Source organism: Salvelinus fontinalis, chromosome 2 (assembly GCF_029448725.1).
Source record: "Salvelinus fontinalis isolate EN_2023a chromosome 2, ASM2944872v1, whole genome shotgun sequence".
NCBI lineage: Eukaryota > Metazoa > Chordata > Actinopteri > Salmoniformes > Salmonidae > Salvelinus > Salvelinus fontinalis.
Window position 1 is genome coordinate 40,888,485 of NC_074666.1, and position 7,821 is coordinate 40,896,305.

At 42.8% G+C, this 7,821-nt stretch overlaps 1 long non-coding RNA gene and 1 pseudogene across 1 annotated transcript; one reads left to right on the forward strand and one right to left on the reverse strand.

Moving 5' to 3' along the window:
• Window positions 1-907: 907 nt before the first annotated feature.
• LOC129868822 (rhomboid domain-containing protein 2-like) lies at window positions 908-2,924 on the reverse strand (annotated as a pseudogene).
• A 1,295-nt stretch (window positions 2,925-4,219) lies between these two features.
• Window positions 4,220-5,063, forward strand: LOC129868830 (uncharacterized). Its single transcript, XR_008761821.1, has 4 exons — window positions 4,220-4,295; window positions 4,428-4,466; window positions 4,578-4,652; window positions 4,965-5,063. It is a non-coding gene; the product is annotated as an uncharacterized LOC129868830 (long non-coding RNA).
• Window positions 5,064-7,821: the final 2,758 nt, after the last annotated feature.

Sequence of the window (7,821 nt, forward strand, 5' to 3'; positions counted from 1 at the left end):
TTATGGCTATTCTTTACTGTGCACAACAACTGATTTTATTTTATTTTTTAAAATAGATTTTCGTGATATTCAATTGGTAGTTAGTCTTGTCCCATCACTGCAACTCCCCTATGCACTCGGGAGAGGCAAAGGTCGAGAGCCATGAGTCCTCCGAACAGGACCCTGCTAAGCCGCACTGCTTCTTGACACACTGCTTGCTTAACCCGGAAGCCGCACCAATGTGTTGGTGGTAACACCGTCCAGCTGGTGACCGAAGTCAGTGGGGCCAATTGTGCGCCGCCTCATGGGAGTCACGGCCGGCTGTGACACAGCCTGAGATCAAACCTGGGTCTGTAGTGACGCCTCAAGCACTGCGATGCAGTGCCTTAGACCGCTGTGCCACTCGGGAGGACCAACTACCTAATTTTCTAAAGATTACATCATAATCTGCCCTTGTAGCCCACACTCTTGATAACCTCAACCACTGCTCCCTGCTCCAGAATTTACAATAATGTTGAATGATGCATTGCCCAACAAACTGCATGTAATGGATCTAATTTACTGGTGAGTGGATGCTATTTCATTTCATTGCTCTAAGTAGTTTTAAGGAAAGAAAAACAGAATACAGTGTAATATAAATTGCCTGATTTATCAAGGTTGTATAAATCAAGAGTACCAAGAGATGTGTTTACCGTATGTGTAGAACAACACAGAGTACAAGCCAAAAGGAGTTGTCTTACAATCATCTGACAATCAAAACCTTCCATTGATTTAACATTCAGAGTCTGATTGACTCTTCAAACCAAAATCATCAGTGAAGAAACTGTGTACCTTTTTAAGTTCTGCCTCAAACCCCATGTCCAAGTATATTACATTTCAACATATAACAAATGAGAGAGCTCTGTCTTTCAATGAGTTTTCTATGTCATCAATCTGTCAATGAAGACACAGGTGCCCCTGGGTGAACCATCACAGACTCGGGCATGTTTGCTGTGAAACTCTGGGGGGCACTGACAGACAGACTGGAGAGAATGTAGATGTTGAGCCACTGGAGCCCAGTGACTGCTGGTTTCAGAGGCAGATGTCTGCCAATGACTGTGTCTGGGACCTTGACTGTGGCTGCAGCTGTGTTCATGTTTGTGACTTTACCCAAAGCTATGCTTGAGGGCATATCCATGGTTGTGAACATAATAACCTGAGAACTGAACAGGGCTCCCCTGTGTATAGTAGGAGTGGGCCCAGCCTTCAAATGTCTTTGGTGTGGTCTCGGTAGCCTGTAGGTTGGAGGAAACTGGAGCGTAGGCTTGGACTGGGTAGAAATGATTCTGCAACCAATGAGAATGTGGAGAGATTACAGAGAGCTTATCTAACTAAACAGTGATTCTCTATCTAATCATGGGGGACCACAAGGTGCCTATTGTACAGTATTCAATTACAGCTGAGGATCATCTATTGAAACTGCTCCTCATTATACTGTAGTACATCATGTACTCTGGCTTGTACCCAGCAACCTTGTTAATTAATGACCTCTCGTCTTGTAGGATAAATGATGCGTCTAGTGCTTTCTCAGTACTCAGTGTGGGTGGACCATCTTCCTTCTCTTGCTCTTCTCTCTATTGATGCAGGGTCATACAGGACATCAATGTTCAGGGGTGCAACTTTCACTGGTGATGGGGGGATATGTCCACCTTCTGAAATTGCATTTTTGTCCCTTCCAGTTTCATCATTGAATTGTGATACAAAACAAGACAACGGTGTGCTTTAGGGCCATGAGGACACTCCCCGAGTGGTTGGGTAGGCTGTTTGGACTGTATATATACATGCCCCCCCACTGCTAAAACCCCTGCCAATGTTCCTCAGCAGCCTGAAAGGCATCTTGTCCAGCATTGACAAGAAGTGGGTGCCAGCCCTTTCCGTATGTTTCACCAGAGCAAGATAAGAATGTGTGACGCAGGGATGGTAGATTTTCCTAAACAAACATCTCATAATGTTCAGCATGAGGACTCAACATACATTTTAAGCATATACAACACAAACATATTACAACTTAACCACACTACTAAGCACAATTAAATATGTGACATACTGCAGTGTATCAGTTATTTTCAACCACAATAAGGTTGGAGTAAGGATGGAGATCCCCCCTGCGATGATTGGGTTGCAGAGGAAGACAGTGTGTGGGACCAAAAGTGTTATGATGACCAGAAACAGCCATTTCAGGCCTAACATGGGTACACTGACCCCAAAAAGAAAGCCCTTGACCATAAGTGAGTACACGGTGGCCATACCCATATGGAGAGGGATACAGAAACTAACCCCTCCACTTGATTCTGGACAGATGCACCAAACAGTACCAGCCCCAGGATTGTGTACAACACCCCTGTGCTGATAGAGAGGAACTGAAACATCAAAAGGAACCAAACAGCGCCCACACTCTTCTCAATCCCACCACAGAGGAGCACCAGGACCCCAATGCTGAGGAGTAGCTAGGTCACTGTCTTGTGGTGGAAGGAGTATGTGATGAGTTTGTGTACCGCAAAGGAAGAGAGGATTAAAACTGAAATAAACAGGTTGACAGACATCCGCGGCATTGATGTGTTGTGCTCTAGCTTGCTGCTGTAGCCTACTGGCACCATCTGTTACATCATTAACGTTAGCTACACGTTGTAGCAGGCTAGATAACGTTACAACAGTCCCATTCAAATTAGCTAGCTACAGTAGCTACCAAGCATATGATTCTTAAATCACTCAGTCCCTCCTTGCCCATTGGCAGAAACTGTAGTTCCAAGACTTTAGACATCCTCTGATAAACCGAAATATGCAGTGACAGTAAACAAAACAAATGATACTATAATGACAGCAACAATGAAACTTGTTAGCCTGAACTCAGGAGTAAAACTCTTGAACCTCTGAACCACATCTTTCTAAACTATTCGGGTGCTCATTTTGATGATCAGTGCATACTTGTCAAACTACTAGAGGATAATCAATCACAATACAAAATGTCAGTTGTAATATTCATATGTGTAAACATACTGAATTGTAATTGGATGCATTTTACCGCCATATCATACTGTGCTATGATTGGTTAAGACCACCCAAATTGTTAGGTCATGGTCAGTTTGATCATGGTTGGCGATACGTGAACATGCCAGTTATAGCTAGCTAATAAAGAGCTACGTTAAGAAATATCCTGTAGTACTGCATTTTATTATTTTGTACAAAGTGTGCAAAACAAGACATCAGTTACGACACTTTTCCTCCAATATTGGACAAGACTTGAGTAGCTGGCTTGCTAAACCAAACCAAAACAAAACAAAAGTACTGGACTTCCGCATTTGGATTAATCATTTTCACAACCACAAAGTTACTGTTGCGCAGATCATGACTTGCGCTAAGGCAGTGCAGCATTTAAAGACATTTCCACCTGCTGGCCTGAAATGTGATGACCAAAGAGTCCTCAACAGCTCATTTGAGTTAGATAGAAAGCTAGATGGATATATTTGATTTGACAGTTTAATAAAAAATAATAAAAACAGTTTAATTAAATAAAACGTGTCAGGCCAAGGACAACACAATAAAGTAAACGGCTTCCATTGTGGTCCCTTAATGTTACTCAAAGTAAAACAATAATAAAAAATATATTTGGCAAGGAATGGTTTCTTCCAATTCATATCATGTTGGCCTATCTATGTAAAACGTCCAACCAACCATCGATACAACCATTACTCAGTCAGTAGGATATAATAAGCACATCACGTTCGTTATTGAGCTACAACCAGTGAGAAGATGATACCACCGGCTCCAAACAAGCCTTTTTCTTGTGACGTATTATGCGCAGTCATAAAGCTGTGACCTAAAATGACGTAACCATGCATTCATTCACTACATAAACTGTGTTCAGATTTGATTTAATCTGTACAATAGTTTTCTTCACTCAGGTTGTTGCAGGTAATCTTTGGCCTTTTGGGGCACCTCCTTCCCAACATAAATATACATATATAGGGAATAGGGTGCCATTTGGAATGCCATCTTTGTGTGTGTCTGTGTGTGAGTCAGGATGTGTTTTGTGTCAATTCATTGATGGAAATATTTCCCTCAGAAAGAAAGATGGATCGTAATGATGAGAGAATAAAAAGAGCTTTAAGACGCCGCCCTTATGTGGTAAATATCAAATATTTGTTTGTTTTGTCCTGTTTTTGTTATTTTATCACATTTTAAATTGAGTGTTGTGTTGACAGTTGAAACCAGTGAGGGTGAACACCCCTGATTCCGTATTGTGGCCAACCGGCAAGGTGCACAGAAGGCCAAAGCCTGTAAGTCATATCTGACCTGAAACAAAAACACATACACATTAGTTATGCATTCTGCATGTACAAACTGCAGTTAACAGAATTAAAGCAAATGCAGATATCCCTATCTAACCTCATTGAATGCTGTCTTGACAGTCTACTTCAGTGCAGACCCCTCAGATCCACAAAAGGCCTGTAAGTCACCTTCAAATTCAACCACATAACAGTACTTATATTATTTATTGATACACAATTGAAGGCCAAAATGAGCAAAGCAGTGTTGAATTCATTCTTTACTTTTAACAGCCAATCATTGTGAGCTATGGGCAGGACCAAACATCTGGGGATGGATGGAGCGTCAATCCAGAGCCTCTCAGCCAGGTCAGACATCTCTGCTGTTCCCATAGAGACACAACAGATAGATCAATCTGTTGATTCATATGGCCATTTTGGTTGGCTTGGTTGAATTGACAATCATCCATTTGAGATGCTAAAGAATCCTATACTATGGAAGGTCTTTAGCCCCACCCCTAATGTTATGGGAGTTGCATTTATTGCATTTTCAGGTACCCATGTATTGCTTACTACTTGTACAACCATGTTGGATTGCCTACGTATTCTACATTTCCTTGAGGGTCAATGCCAGTGTATTCTATGGCTGCCATAAGTACATGCCTTTCTCTGTCTCCTCAGTCTGGAAGGGTGACTCGGCTGATAGAGAGAAAAAATGATGACGTGATCTCATCCTCCAGTTCTGATGACTTTTCCATCTACTCCTTCACTGACTGTGAATCGGAGGTAAAAGAGTTGTACCCTACCGTCCATGTCTTTGTTGAGTGACATCACTGTGAGGAGGATGGTCTCTGACTAGTTGACTCTGATACACAGTGTGATGATGAGGATCATGAAAGGAGGACACCACCGCTGAAAGTTGAGGATGGAAAGGTGACAAAGCTTGACGTGAGGGATGTGTACGAGGATGATGATCTGTCTCTCCACTTCTTCGATGAGTCAGACTTCCTGGTAAGTTCTGCATATTATTATATTTTACATATATACATGGGGGATTGGAAATGATGCAGACAATTACTTATTGAGTGTAGTCATGTATCTGCAATGTGTATAGAGTAGTTAGAAAGTATTTCTACAGATTGTGTTGAACATAGCACTTTCCTATATGTTACTTTACTTTCTGGTCCTACAGAGCCCAGGAAAGGTCTCAGGTCCTGTATCTGTCAAGAATGGCCTCTCTCCTCTTGTGACCTCAGCACACCGGACCCTGGCTGAAGCCCTATGGGCCTCTGCTGTAGGCTCTCCCTACCCAGTAAATGTCCCAAGGCCTCTGACTCCTCTCAGCCCTGTCATTATCGCTCTGCCCCGAATAGAGAACTTCCCATACCGCCACAGACCTCTCCTAGCCCCCATCACCAACCTGAGTGAGACCGGCAGGAAGCTGCTCCAGGAAATGGCTGGAGTGGCCCCACAGGTGAGAGGAAATACAACAAGGGAATATTGTCCGTAAGTCCTTCTATAGTATAGCATAAGTCCTTCTACAGTATAGTATAGCTCAAGAGAAGAGAAAACCCATAAGCTTACATTACTTTATCTCCTTGTTCAAAATATTCAGGAAGGGAAGGTCAATAAGAAAAAGAAGGGCAAGGCCAAAAAAGTAGTGAAGCAAGAGAAGGCCAGTAAGATGCAACCGATGGGAAATGTTGGAGAAAGTAAGGAGGAGGACAAGAAAGAGGAAAAGAAGAGTCTGAGGAAGAGGTGAGGAAATAGAGGATGGAGAAGTTGAACATAACCAGGGAATACTATACTAGAGAATTTGAGAAATATAATGAGGTAGCAGAGAAAGAACAGCTATCTGATGTGTAAGTGCAAACTTAAGCAACATGGCCAATATATCACGGCTAAGGGCTGTTCTTACGCACAACGCAATACCACAAACCCCCGAGGTGCCTTATTGCTATTATTAACTGGTTACCAACGTAATTAGAGCAGTACAAATAAATGTTTTGTCATACCTGTGGTATACAGTCTGTTATAAACTGGGTGGTTCGAGCCCTGAATGCTGATTGGCTGACAGGTGTGGTATATCAGACCGTGTACCACAGGTATGACAAAGCATTGGGGGTGCCACAGGGTTCAATTCTTGGACAGACTCTCTTCTCTGTATACATCAATGATGTCGCTCTTGCTGCTGGGGAGTCTATGATCCACCTCTACGCAGACGACACCATTCTGTATACTTCTGGCCCTTCTTTGGACACTGTGTTAACCACCCTCCAGACGAGCTTCAATGCCATACAACTTTCCTTCCGTGGTCTACAATTGCTCTTAAATACAAGTAAAACTAAATGCATGCTCTTCAACCGATCGCTGCCTGCACCTGCCCGCTCGTCCAACATCACTACTCTGGACGTTTCTGACTTAGAATATGTGGACAACTACAAATACCTAGGTGTCTGGTTAGACTGTAAACTCTCATTCCAGACTCACATCAAACATCTCCAATCCAAAGTTAAATCTAGAATTGGCTTCCTATTTCACAACAAAGCATCCTTCACTCATGCTGCCAAACATACCCTTGTAAAACTGACCATCCTACCGATCCTCGACTTCGGCGATGTCATTTACAAAATAGCGTCCAATACCCTACTCAATAAATTGGATGCAGTCTATCACAGTGCCATCCGTTTTGTCACCAAAGCCCCATATACTACCCACCACTGCGACCTGTACACTCTCGTTGGCTGGCCCTCGCTTCATACTCGTCGCCAAACCCACTGGCTCCAGGTCCTCTACAAGACCCTGCTAGGTAAAGTCCCCCCTTATCTCAGCTCGCTGGTCACCATAGCAGCACCCACCTGTAGCACTCGCTCCAGCAGGTATATCTCTCTGGTCACCCCCAAAACCAATTCTTCCTTTGGCCGCCTCTCCTTCCAGTTCTCTGCTGCCAATGACTGGAACGAACTACAAAAATCTCTGAAACTGGAAACACTTATCTCCCTCACTAGCTTTAAGCACCAGCTGTCAGAGCAGCTCACAGATTACTGCACCTGTACATAGCCCATCTATAATTTAGCTCAAACAACTACCTCTCTCCCTACTGTATTTATTTATTTTGCTCATTTGCACCCCATTATTTCTATCTCTACTTTGCACATTCTTCCACTGCAAATCTACCATTCCAGTGTTTTACTTGCTATATTGTCTTTACTTCGCCACCATGGCCTTTTTTTTGCCTTTCCTCCCTTATCTCACCTCATTTGCTCACATTGTATATAGACTTATTTTTCTACTGTATTATTGACTGTGTGTTTGTTTTACTCCATGTGTAACTCTGTGTTGTTGTATGTGTCGAACTGCTTTGCTTTATCTTGGCCAGGTCACACCATGCCTACCTGGTTAAATAAAGGTGAAATAAAAATTATTTTTACTGGTCAAATTACGTTGGTAACCAGTTCATAATAGCAATAAGAAACCTTGGGGGGTTGTGGTATATGGCCAATATACCACGGCTAAGGGCTGTATCCAGGTACTCCGT